The sequence below is a fragment of the Alosa alosa genome, chromosome 3 (genome assembly GCF_017589495.1).
Source record: "Alosa alosa isolate M-15738 ecotype Scorff River chromosome 3, AALO_Geno_1.1, whole genome shotgun sequence".
Taxonomy (NCBI): domain Eukaryota; kingdom Metazoa; phylum Chordata; class Actinopteri; order Clupeiformes; family Clupeidae; genus Alosa; species Alosa alosa.
The window spans coordinates 21,408,340-21,422,863 of NC_063191.1; the positions used below are offsets into that span (position 1 = coordinate 21,408,340).

General features: G+C 40.8%; 1 pseudogene; it reads right to left on the reverse strand.

Moving 5' to 3' along the window:
* Positions 1 to 351: 351 nt before the first annotated feature.
* The window catches only part of LOC125291636, an 18,972-nt pseudogene continuing 4,799 nt past the window's right edge, over positions 352 to 14,524 (reverse strand).

A 14,524-nucleotide genomic window follows, 5' to 3' on the forward strand; every position in this document is an offset into this window, starting at 1 on the left:
AAAAAAGTATAATAAGTTGTACTTAGAAACAAAACATAATTTTCAATGTCTTATGATCAAATGGAATCTTTCTGTAATTTACTGTCTGTATAGGAATTAATCAGTCAATCAATCCACTGCTTTGTGCTTTAGCCTAGGTCTGTGTATCTTGTGTTTCAGTTTTGCTCAAGAAAATACAAATACAAACTGTGATCTCATTTAAAGTTACGCCTCCATAGAGAAGTGTAGAGTTGTCTTATACTGCCACCTAAAGGATAGTTTATAGAAGAGCACTGACTATGTCACCAGTTTAATGATTGCTTAACATTTGTGTAGTCAGATTACTGTTTTTGATATAAGATGGAAGAAAAACTAAAGGGCGCTTGTGTTCTCATACACGCCTTCATCGGCAGGTTGTTTTGACTTCTTAGTGGCACCGAAACACTGATAGGTCATGATTGCTGCACCTAAAACACCAAGAATGGAGAAGGCGAAAAGAACATTTAGAGCCCTCGTAGCATCAGGAGGTGACACCTCCATACCCAGAAATTTGACCGCTGCTGGCTTCACTGGAATGGCGGTGGTGGTAGGAGAGGACGTCCCTGTGAAAGTAGACAGGCGTGTCAACATCAAACAATTGGTTTATGGCTATATATGATTACTAATTGTGTTTTACTGGTTTCAGAGATCACCGAACTCTTACCTTGCGGCTCAGGATTGAGGCACTCATGAGGACCCTGAGAGGGATCGGGGAATCCATTGCAGCGGACGATGCTGCTGTAGCGCTTGGTGGACTCCTTTGGTACACGTGGAAGGTTGGGATCAGAGCGGTTAACATAGAAGAGGCCAAACCGTTCCTCATAGCCCATAGCCCACTCATAGTTGTCCATCAGAGACCAGGCTGTGTAGCCACGCATGTCCACACCATCGATCAGGTAAGCTGAAAATGCATTTGAGCCCAGAATTGTGACTACTGTAGGAAGTTACAGATGTCAATATTCTATTAGAGTTGAAGGAGATCCTTTTTGTGTTACATTTGTAAATAGCTTGTTTATTTGAATAAACAGTACCTTTCAAGGCCTCATTGATGTAACTTTCATAGTAGTGGCTTCTGTGTATATCATTGAGATCTACAGGGCCATTTTCTGAGATACCGTTCTCTGTGACATATACGGGAGGGTTCCCATACTCATCCTTGATGAATCTCAGGAGGTTTCTGAAGCCGTGAGGAGTTATCCTCAACCAGGCAGAGCCAGATTCTATCCAGGTCCAATCAGAGATGGCAGCCGTCCCTCTGGACAAATGCAAAGTTAATATGTAGGCACATCTAAACTGTTTTAATGGGGATTTTTTTCATTTGTGATTTATTGCATACCTGTCAGCGTCATAGTTCTGCTGATCTCCAAAATCTACCATGAAGGACAAGACAGATGTATAGTGGTTTAGTCCAAAATAGTCATGGGTGCCATTGATCCTTTGTACTTCTGCGGGTGTAAACTCTGGAAGTCTTGGAGAGAACCAGATGAGGGCGTTACATGAATATGATATTGTTTTATGTCATATACTGTTTCATGTTCTCCACGATATCCCAAATATACACTTACCTACCCATCAAACCAATCAATCAATGTTAAGCCAACAAGAACATCACTCAATTAGCCACTTGTCACAATATATCATCTATTGACCTCACCTTGACTTGGTTAAGCCCCCTAAGAGGCTCCTCTCTTTAACAGCTTCCTTCATCAGCTCACTGTAGTCGCCTTTGAAAATTGGGTGAGCAAACCATCCCAGGAAGAACTATTATAAGATGAATGGGGAAAAACAATTACGTTGTCAGTAAGACAGTTAGAAAGTCCATACTTGTCTATTCTATAACATGAATGAACATGCAATCAAATGCACTCTTGTGATGACAAGGCTGCACCTTATCATCCCCCCTAAATAAAAGTTGGGTTTTCTTACTTGGACGTAACGATTGGCTGCATATACATCTTCTTGCTTGGCTGGGTTTCGAGGGTATGCCCAGTCAGAATTGAGTGTTATGGAGATTACGCCCCCTTGCTTGGCCCGATAGTTATCATTGTACAGATGCCAGGCCTCAGCATGGGCCTTGATTAAGTTATGAGCAACATTGTAAGGCCCTACGTCTGGTCTGTTAACACCTACGGAAAAAGGTTATGTAAAAAGCTGACTAGTTTATTCAGGTCCATTTAATATATATAAACAGCATCACCACCCTAAGGAACTAATATACTTGTAAGGAAGGAATGCAAATGTACCTGGTGCAAAGTTACCATATCCATATCCTAAATTAGCCACAATGTATGGCTCATTAAAGGTGATCCAGAATTTCACTTTGTCTCCAATGCTATTAAACATGAAATCTGCGTAGTCCTTGAACCACTGAACGCTCTGAGCATTCTCCCAACCGCCCATGTCCTGCAGAGCCTGGGGAAGATCCCAGTGGTACAGGGTCACCTGAAAAACAAATGAGAAGTAAAATAAACCACCAGCGTAACATTTATTTAGGAAAATGGATTCAAAATGGATTTAAAATGAATTAACCATTTCATTGGTGGGTGATGGTTGTGCCAACAATTCAGTCCATAGATTTGAAAGGGGTACATTTTTTCAATATCTGATTGTTTAGTGTATGCATTCTAAAATTGTAAATGTTTGTTTGACACAGGATTTAGGTCAAAAAGTCCCAACCTGAGGCTTGATATTAGCAGCCAGCAGGGCATCAATCAGACGATGGTAAAAGTTGAGCCCAGCCTGGTTAATGGTTTTAGTGGTGCCATCGGGCAGGACCCTGGCCCAGGATATGGAGAGGCGATAATGACCCACGTTTAAACTCTTGAGCATGGATATATCCTCCATGTATTTGTTGTAGCTGTCGCAAGCAATGTCTCCATTGTCATCATTTTTATCTTTCCAGGAAGATGAGAAAACTTGTCCCATATGCTGAGACCTTTTCCACCTGATCTCCAGGCCCCTTCAGTCTGACAAGAAATTTAATAGATTTCAGCTGGAAAGTGTAATAATGAAATGTAACAACATAAAAAATTTGCAGAAGACATATAATGCCTCCATGAAGAATTGTAAAATGTATTCCACTCCCTTATGACAATTTGAATAACATTAACAGGTCAAAATAGTCAAAATGCATAAATTTATTATGCATATTTGTAAAATAGCAGATAATTTTATCCAAAAATGAAATAACAAGAAGGTTGAGGGCTAATTCAGGACAGGACTATTAAAATCACTAAAGGCCACCATTTATGTATCCACATGAACAGGCGATGGATCTTTGCATAATTTGGTTTCATATCAAACAACAACACAGTTCTTGACCAAATTGTCTAGTGATTAATGTTCAAGCATGACATTTATATGCAAACTAATGAACATTTTAGGTCATATTTGAAATAATTTAAATATTTTTCAGTGAATGTTATAACATTTGTATATAACATGTAAAATAACATTTGTAGTACAGGAGAAACTTGCATCCCTAGTTTGTGCATTTTAGTGAACCCTTGTGTGCATATGCATATTAGTGCACCTTCTTATTTGCATGCCTACATGTCATATGTCCCAATGAGATGTTACAATGAATGTGAATGCTTTCTTATTTCTTATAGGAGGTGTTTCTTTCTCTGAATCTATAATTATCAGGTGAAAGTAAAACAATCTTTAAAGTGTAAAAATAATATTTACAGAATTGTTTTGTTAATCACCTGATAGGCAGCTGTTGATGAGCTCCAGGCAAAACCATCTGGGAAATGGCCATAGATCAGTTTGTGCACCATTGTTTTAGGGAATCCATTTTCTGTAATTATTTTGTGGTATAAGTCAGCTGATTGTTTTGGTGTTCTGGGGACGGAGGGGGTTTGTGAAGGAAACGGGATGAAGCCCAAATCCCAGGTCATAGCCACTGAGCCACTCAAATTGGTCCATTAGGGAATACAATGTGTAGCCCTTCACCTTTACCCCATCCAGATTTTGAGCTTAAGGGGAAATATAACAGATGTAACCTGATGTCAAGTGTTATAAACAATTGGCAAACACTTATATACAATGATATTATGTATATATATATATATATATATATATCTTTACCTTTCAGAGCCTCATCAATGTGCATTTTGAAAAGAATGTTCTATCAGTATCTTCCACAGTTATTCCAGGAACGAAGCCATTCCATTTTCTGTGATGTATATATCTGGATCTCCATATTCTTCTTTGATCCAGTTGAGAAGTCTTCTGAGGCCCCATGACACAGCCCTTTGCCCATGGATAACAGTGGTTGGAGAATCAGGCTCATCCTCTTTCCCAAGATCTTGATCAGTGTCATAAGATGGAGGGGTAAGTGCTGTAGTCACATATCGCACAACCTTTGTTGTGTAGGAGTTAATGCAAAAGACATCAGCAGTCCCTTGTATATATGCTTTCTCCTGGTCAGTGAATGTTGGTAGTCGGGACACTTCTAGTCCCTGAAGTTCACTCTTGTTGCCAACTTGCCACTTCATGGCATCAGGGTAGTCGCCATTTTTGAAGATGGGATGGGCAAACCAGCCCAGCTGGAACTGGAGGGCTCGGTCAGCAGCAGTTACCTGTCGAGGGTCGTTGGGGTCTTTTGGCTCAACCCAATCTGCATTGAGGCTGATGGACACTAGTCCTCCTTGAGTTGATCTGTAGTTATCATCATAGGTGTGATATGCTTTTGCATGAGCGTTAAGGAGATTGCGTGCAATTCTGTAAGGGGCGTTTCCTGGATCTTTAGAATTGGGAGGATACAGACCCAGTCCATAACCAAACCAAGCAATTGTATAAGGTTGGTTGAATGTGATCCAGAACTTGACTCTATCACCAAAGGTGGAAAAGCAGAAGTCGCAAAAGTCATTGAAGATGTCAGTCATGTTGGCATTGTCCCACCCACCAGTGTCCTGTAGAGCCTGAGGAAGGTTCCAGTGGTAGAGAGTCACCATTGGGGTGATGTTTTGGGCAAGGAGACCATTGATCAGTTTATTATAATAGTCTACTCCCTTCTGATTCATAGAAGGTCTTTGGCCATCTGGAAATATTCTTGACCAGGACAAGGAAAATCTGTAGGACTTCACTCCTAGAGCTCTTAGCATGTAGAGATCCTCTTCCACCTTATTGTAACTGTCACATGCCACATTGCCAGTTTCACTGGTTGGGATGTTCCCAGGCTTCTGAGTGAATGTGTCCCACACACTTGGTTTTTTTCCATCTGTGTTCCACGCACCTTCAATCTGATAGGCTGAGGAGGAGACACCCCACTGGAATCCTTCAGGGAATGTTCCATAGTGATAAAGCTTCCTCTGAAAGTTGGTCTGATGTGAAAACTTCTCCCAAACAACTTTGGATTTAGATGGAACTTCAGATGGTGGTAAAGGAATCTTACTAGTTTGGGGTTGTTGGAAAGTAACCTGATTTGTATGTCTTGCTATCGCACTTGTGAAGCCATTATTTTGTATTACTTCAGAGTAGAAGTAGGCGGATTCCTTTGGGGTTCTAGGTCGATTTAGGTCTTCAAAAGTTACATAGTATAACCCATATCTCTCACTGTAGCCTTGAGGACCTTCAAATCCATCCATTAATGATTGAACAGTAAATTTTTGTATGTTAAGTCCATCTTCAGTTATAGCTGTTATGTAATGAAAAATAACCCATTATTTCTTCAGATAATAAAATAATAATAAATAATAATATGTTTTATTTTTATTAAGCCACAAATAATGATTAAAAACAAATTACCTTTCAGTGCCTGACAGTGTGATGTAGCCTCAAGAGAAATTGTAAGTAGTGTAACCAATTATTGATTTTGTTTCAAAAAATTGATAAAAACAAATTGGCATCCCAGTTCCAGTGATGTGAATTGGCACCTTGGTGACTGATGTGTACTGTGCTGAGATGTAGTTGAGCAGACGGCGAAGTCCCCAAGGTACTATTTGAACCGAGCTAGACCCTGTACTTGGCCAGCTGGGGTCAACATGAGACTGGAAGTCTCCAACACCATGAGGTCCTGGAACACACTGTCCGCGACTCCCATTTATAAGACGGGTGGTGTAGTGGTTCAGCCCAAAGAAATCTGCTGTTCCTTTGATCCGCTGTTTCTCAGCTTCTGTGAACACAGGAAGTCTTGCTACCTCAACGGGCTGACATTCTTGCTTCTTCTGTTCAATCTGAGTCTTGAACTTTGGTGAATAGTCTCCATCCACGAATATGGGGTGCGCAAACCAGCCCAGCATTAAGTCCAGATAGCGTCCAGCTGCCTCAATGTCCTGAGGACTTGTAGCGTTCAGAGGCTCAGCCCAGTCTGAGTTCAGAGCTATGCCCACTCTCCCACCCTGCGGTTTCCTGTAGTTATCGTTGTAGACATGCCAGGCCTCAGCATGGGACTTCAGTATGTTATGGGTCACCTGAGAAGTCGAGAGTCAATATTAATGCTTTGTTATTGTTTTGGTGTGCGACTAAAATAGTTGAAAGAACTGGAAACAGTCAAAGATCAAATTATATATATAGTATAAGTATGTATATATATATATATATATTTATATTTATTCCACTGCTTTGTTGACTCCTCCATTGTCCTGCGTAATTTAGAACGTATGTTATTTGCACACCTATGAAGTAGATCCAATTTATCACACTTGTATATTAATTCGCCAAACTCGTTAAGTTTAAATGAACTGTCACGTTGCATCCAAGCTGTAAAATACCGATGTTCAGAACATAGTAACATTGTAGCATATGACGCACGTGGATTTTAGTTAGTTGGATGTGATGTAGGCTAAGTAAAATAGCAATGTTTCAAAGCGATCAGAATCCTGCGATGTCGTTAGATTGAAGTAACGACTGGCCTTTGGCCATAGCAACCATCCATTTAGAACTAGTAACGGCAGTTTGTGCTGCAAGCTGAGAAATGTGTTGATATGTGCCGGAAAGAAGTAGTTCTACAAACAATACAGATCTCTGGCGTTGGGATGCAGATGTGACCGCGCGTTCAACCTGGACGCATTCTTGTGGGCACCTATGTGAGCGGCGTGTGAGCGCACGTGAGCCAATCACTTCTACTGACACGCACACACACGCACGCACGTCCATCTGCACCCAACCTCTTAGTATGTTTATTTTTCGGATAATCTAATTGAGTGAAGTCCATTATCCCGCTTATTCTACTGCTTGATTCAGTTTCCCATTGTAGCGGTCGACTATTGTGAAATTTTCGCGTTTCGGGCCATTTTACCATCTAGAACATGTATTAGCTTAGTCTAGTCGAACGGTGTGTCGTCCATTATCCCTTACAAGTATATATACTCTTTTGAATCCGTGACGGAAATTTGGTCTCTGCAAATCCCAATCCGTGAATTAGTGAAACACACTCAGAACACAGTGAACACACAGTGAGGTGAAGCACACACTAATCCTGACGCAGTGAGCTGCCTGCTACAGCAGTGCTCGGGGAGCAGTGAGGGGTTAGGTGCTTTGCTCAAGGGCACTTCAGCTGTTCCTAGGTCGGGGTTTGAACCGACAACCCTCCGGTTACAAGTCCATAGCGCTAACCAGTAGGCCACGGCTGCCCCAAATTATGCCATATCACTACTTACATGCACACAACATAATTTAATCATATATGGACATGTTCCTCTGTGTCTTGCAAGAAGCAATGGCTGTTAAATGTTGACTGTTTGAAGTTTTACCTGATAGGATGATATTACTGGGTCCTTGACTCCCGGTGCATGCTCACCAGTGCCATAACCAGAGTGGCTCACGACCCACGGACTGCTGAAGGTGTTCCAGGTCTTCACTCTGTCTCCATATCTGGAGAAGCAGAAGTCTGCAAAGTCTTTAAAAGCCTCCACAACAGTGAGATTCGTCCAGCCTCCATTGTCTTGTAAGGCCTGAGGAAGGTCCCAGTGATAAAGGGTGACAACGGGCTCTATGTTTGACTGAAGGAGCGTGTTGATGAGGTTGTCATAATAAAGGGCTCCTTTCTCTGACAGGCTCCCCCTGTGGCCAGTAGGGAAGATTCGGGCCCAAGATATGGAAAACTGAAAGGTGTCAGTGAGCAGACCTCTGAGCAGGTACACATCATAGTCCACCTTGTTGTAGCTGTCACAAGCCAGGTCAGCAGTCTGGTTATCAAACACATGACCCTGGTGTCAAAAACGGTCCCATATTGTTTCCCCCTTGCCATCTTCAGACCAGCCACCCTCCACTTTGAAAGACTCACTGGAGACGGCCCACTGAAAGCCCTCAGGAAATGATCGAATCAGGAAGTCATCACGCTCAGATGGGGACTGAGAGCTAAAACTCCGCCAGACGTTCTCATAAGGAGACATTGATGCCTTTTTTATCTCTGAATGTGCACTCTGAGATTCTGTAGAACTACGGATAGAAGTATAGAACCATAAGTTTGGTTAAAAAATAATTAAACAAAACAATAAATTAAGTTTATATATATATATAATATATATATATATGTGTGTGTATGTGTGGTTGTGTGCATATACTACAATAAACAACAATAAACATTACCAAGAGTAGATATTGCCTATGCGCCCCAAAAAATCTTTAATATCACATCCCAGCATTTGAAGGTCTTCGTTTTCCAGTGCTGTAAAGAATGTTTTTTTTTGTGAATACAAAACTCTGCTGCACAATGATTCAATCATAAACTGTTACTACTTTTATTTTCCTGGATACCTTTGAGCACTGTTGAAATGGACTGGAAATGGTTTTCATGGTTGTAGGCACAGTTCTTCACTTTCATATCGTAGACGAGAATTGGTAGTTTATTTGTTGCTTTCTGAAACATGGAATGGTTGACCACAAAAGTATTGTAGAAAAGGCATTAAATATGATCCTTATCATGCAAATATATCAAAATGAAATGCACATACTCTGCACATTTATCTTACGGTACACACAAATTGGAATAGAAGGAATAGAACACTGAACGTCCCTCATGTACAATATGTGTGTATGTCTATTTACAGTTGGTATGATATTATATTATTATTTCATTAATTATTACAGAGGAAGAGTGAATGAGTGAATGTATATATATATATATATATATATATATATATATATATATATATATATATATGCCATGGTGGAAAGTAAACAAGTAAGCAAAATTTTAAGAAACTGTACTTGGGTATTTCCATTTTATTTTATCAGACTTCCTGTGCAAGGTCCTAAACAATAACAGCAAAAAACACTGAAAATGACCTAGTAGAAGAGATCAGGCAGAAAAGATAAACCATTTAGACAAAGCGAAGTAGGAGAATTAATAGGGAGGCTACCTACACAGAGCATCTGCTGCAACAATTAGCTTCCACTTTAATCAGTTAAACTGGCAACTCCAGACTCGATAGCGTACGGTCAAAAAGATTAGACCAGTCTTCTTCAGTCTAGACTTTTGACTGGCAATGTATATTTAAAGCAGTACTAAAGAAGATTTGCTCTTGGGGTCCCCCTACAGTTGAGAAGCACAATAATAAACAAACTAAATATGCATCTTTTGCAACAAAGTATGAACATAACTCCGATATAATATTGTAATGATCTGAGCCTAGCTGTTCATGACTGTGCTCCTATGATGCTGTGCAGTGTGTGTATGTGTGTAATGTTCATGTTCTAAACCATGTGGGTTGAAAACGTTGTATGTCCTGACTGTTGTGTTTAGGTTTGCAGCTGGTTACAGTGTTCATAACTAGGGTTGATTGGTGTGTGTTTTAGATACAGCCTCATATAGATGTTTAGTGCTGGAGCATAAGGGCCAGGTCTGGCCCGGAATTAGGCTATGTGTTTGTGTGAGACAACTGAGCAGTTTGTTACAATATAGAGGAAATGCACCGACAGCAGTCTGTAGAAAGATATCTCTGAATTCCTGTAGAATAGCAGCTCTTTTCCATTTTAATTTCGGAGGGGGGCAGTGTTCCTACCTGAACACCAAAGGAAGCTAAGGCTGTTTTACAAGCAATAAGAGCTGCTCAGATTGCGGCAGAGGTGCCGTTTGCCCTGATATAGGGCTGCAGCAGCAATCGATTCTTTTTGGAATCGAGTATTCATTTCATGGATTAATCAAGTAATCAGATAAAAATTATTTTTGCGTTATTAAGTGCAATTTATTAATGTGCAATTTATTAGTATGCACAACAAATGTCATGCTGTAAACTAGCCCTACTCACTTCAAAGTAAATTAACATATCTGTTTTATGTAATTTGTGCATCTGCAGCATTTACAATTACTACCAAATAACCTATAATAATTATGTCTGGGGTAGTTCTATTTGGTGAGGTAACCGTGTGTGTGTGTGTGCGTGTGTGCGTGTGTGTGTACACACGAGAGAGAGAGAGAGACGAGACGAATGTGTGTGTGATAAGGAGTTTTTTGCCGTATTGCTCACTAGCAATTTAACATGAATAAGTTTTCTACTTAAAGTATCCACCATCCACATCCACATCATATCGACTCACTACATTACAGCCGTTACATATACTGTGTGCTCTAACAAGCACTAGTACAACAGCTTTAAAAAAAGATCTGGCCCTGGCCGTGGCCCGAGTGCTGGGGCACCTGCACTATAAGCCGGCGCCCCGGGTTCGATTCCCGCCCCATGGTCCCTTCCCGTTACCACCCCGACTCTCACTCGCTTCCTGTCATTCTCCACTGCTCTGCCATTAAAGGCATAAATAGGCCAAAAATATACTTAAAAAAAGACCTGAAAACATATATGAGAGCTTTTAGTTAACTGACTTTTATCTTGTAGCCTTGTAGCTTATGTTGTACATAATGAATATCAATCATGGACCAAATCAAATAATTTTTTTATCTCAATACAATATTTGGCTGCTAATAATCTTCATTATATGCTTTACTTCTCTACATACTGTTACTTTTACTTGTGGTGGAATCATTTCACATTGCTGTGCTGTGAATACTTTCACCTTGATTAATTGTTCGAGATTGATGACAGAAATGTACAATAACAATATGCCTACCTACCTACCATTTACTTGACTTTTTGTGTAATGCAATGAGAGAAATAGGTTACGGTTTGTTGCATGTAAGGCCAACATTCGCTACTGTTTTTTCAGTAGGCTAGTCAAGAAATACCTCTATGTCTTGAACGTGTCTCAGTTCCTCTTCCAGACTTCTTTGCAAAGAGCAGTCATATTCAGTGAGCACCGTCACAAAGTCCATCTTTCTCTGTCACAAAAATAAATATAGAGAGGATTATTTTATTGAGGGGATATTTTAGGGAATGGTTAACTCTGGTTTTGCATATTTGTGGTTATATAATATGCCACTATGCATGTGTGAATATAACAACTAAAGGACAGTGACCTTACCATGTGTATGCTTCTACTGTGATAAAATTTTGCTATTGCTCCAAAAGACAGCTGGCCACCTATGAAGATAAGAAATCTGTTATCACAAACATAGTATGTACCTCACTCTTGTGACTGTAAGTGTGTTGGTGCTCATGGCTCTCTTGATAATTTTTCAAGTTAATTCTACAAATATGATGCAATTGTCAAATATATAGCCCACAGTTCAAAAAGTAATATTTACAAAATATGTGCATTTTCATCAATAACTTTCTACTTCTACTGGAGATGATTTTTGAAATTACAAATAAATGCAATGATATGAATATAAGGTCCTCTGTGCATTCTTATCACAACTGCATGAATGCCATGTCTTTTGTAATGTACCCTGAGAAAAATTAGACAACCCATAGAAGGTGGTAGTACCGTCATTTTGTATGGTTTGATTAGCATTTTTACACGTTCCGGTTCTGAGAGAATGAATCGGGAAATTATAAAAACAACGCCCCGACAATTAATTAACTGCTTGGGAATTCCCGCATTTGTTTCCTTTCAATAAAATCAGTGTGTATGTTGTCTCCGTGTAGACTTTAAACTCGTTATATTGTTAACCCATTATATAGTCTGTTGCTACGCCTCTAATCATAGTTAGCTTTACTGAGGGAGGATAACAAGTTTTCTCACAATAATAGCATAGTTAACATATCGATTACAGAGGGGTTTGGCAGCCATAATCAGTGGATCGTATAAATCAGATGTTTTAGGCATTATGCAAAGTTACTTAAGAAGTCGAGGGGAGTGAGTAAAGAGTTATCTGTAACAAGGGATACCTCTCAACCGTCCTGCTTGCTGCACCAGGCAAGCGATGTGCTGTAGTCCGCTTAATTTCTGCTGTAACATTTTGATAGCAGCCATTTGTGACAAAATACTGAATAATAAATAGCCTACATTTAACTCGCCAGACCTAATGCCTAGGTTGTTGCCTAGCTGTTGTTTCGCTCACACCTTATTTGAGCCGTATTTGAAAAAACTCCATTCATTTTTCCATAGAGAAACCAGGACCAGGAATCGTTCAAATGTTAGCACTAAACACTACTTCCGGGTGGCTACCACACTCTATATGTTGAATATATTATGTCAATGCATGTTTAAAACCTTAGTGAACCCTAATTATCAATGATAAGGTCTTACCTTTTACAGAGACCATACGATGATAGAGTTGATACACTCTATCATGGGCATGGAGGGCACCTTGCAGGGCAGACGCAGAAAGGGCCTTATCTTCATCACTACTCAGCTCATCTAGATGGCTGAATGTGATCCAGTACTTGACTGAGTCTCCGAACTCTGCAAACACAAATTCTGCATAACGCTCAAAGGCCTCTGGCAGTTCAGGACTGTCCCAGTCCCCAAGTGTGGCCCTGAGTCCCTCTGGAACAGCTGAGCGGTGTAAGACCACCAGGGGCTGCAGGCCTGATTCAGTCAGCTGCTCCAGAAGGGTCCTGTAGCACCTCACTGTGTCCCGATTGGGCCGACTGGAGTCTCCTGTGGGGAGGATGTGGGACCAGGAGAGGGGCACCTTGTAGTGCGTCACCCCCCGACTCTGCAGATACTGGAAGTGGTCTCTAAGCTTTGAGGGCAGTGCATGGCTACAGTCAAAGACATCATGAGTCTCCTCAGATGGGAATGTCTGGCTTGCAGAGGGAATTAAGGTCAAGTCTTTTACTAAACTGTGGGTCAAAGGGCCAGCAAGAAGCATGAACTCCTGTGGGATATCCCCTTTCCCATGGCAACCCTGAAGGCTCAGCAGCCACAGAGAGAGCAGAAACGTTGTCACCATCATCACTGCAGGTACTCAACTAAGAACTTTCTCTGAATTTATAGCAATGCAGGAGGCCACTGTTTCATAACATGGCTTTACACCAGGCACAGTTTATTGTGGTTCTGCTGATAATGCCCTTTGCATATAAACACTGATAGTGGTATTGTTCACCATTGGCATTCTCCCCATAAAACACAAATGTCTGTCTAGAGGTCACAAAAGCTATTAAGAGTAGAACACAATCATCCAACACATTTGCCTCATACATTTGTCACCCATCCCTCATGATTTTAGTTGATACCATGACAACTTAACAACAGCATTGCTCCTCAGTTTTTAAAGAATTGAAACTGACATTTGATTGTTACTTAAAGGTCACATTCACTGAGAAACCGTTTAATACTTGTTACTTTTGAAATACTATAGCTCACTCCAAGTTGCATATGCATGCTGCACGTGAAAATGATCTTCTACCCCCATTGCCCGCATTAGCCAATGAAAGAAAATGCGGAAAAACAAAGCGAATCAGAAAGAGCCCTTCCCAATGACACGAAGGGAAACTGACTATTCATGGCCTCGCCCACCTTGGCTTGTGACCGCCTACAGGAAGACTGGAAGATTTTTTGCGGCTAGGGGATTGTCTCTCTGCAGCTAGTAGGAGCTAACAGCAAGTTGCCAACATGGCGGAAAAAAAATCGTGCCTGTTTTATTGTTTTGGCAATAACACATCAATGTTGCATGTCTTGCCTTAGAAACATGAGTTGAGGAAGAAATGGTTCGGATTTATCGTTGGAACACCACCACCGAAGTAGTGCAACATAAGTTCTGTGTTCCAATCATTTCGACCACACTCACTGCCTTAGAAAGTGGTTTTGCATCGATGTTCTGAAAACCTGGTTCTGTACCGTCATGACGATCGACCACCAGCTCACAGGCTGTAAGTACAAACAAACTTTTCCACCTAACGTCTGTTACAAAATAGCATGTTCATATTCTTCACGTTAGCATGCATGAAAAGGGTACAAGCTAGGCTTAGGCTAGCCTATATTACAGGAAGCTACACCAGGCACGTAACTGAAGTGTTGTGTTCGCGACGTGTAAAATCAGAGAATGCCTAATAGGAAGGGCTCTGGTAAAATCCATTAGAGGAATGGTCTATTTTCCCGAACGTAGCCTACAGGCCACTAACCGCGCCAGGTGTAGCTACTTCCATTGATTAGGCCTATTGGAAGCTAATTGTTGCAGTACATACTTGTGACGGAATGCTTTAGTTACGTGCCTGGTGTGTAGCTACACTCATAAGAAACTGACCACACCACCCAGAGATTTAGCTTGTTGAACCTA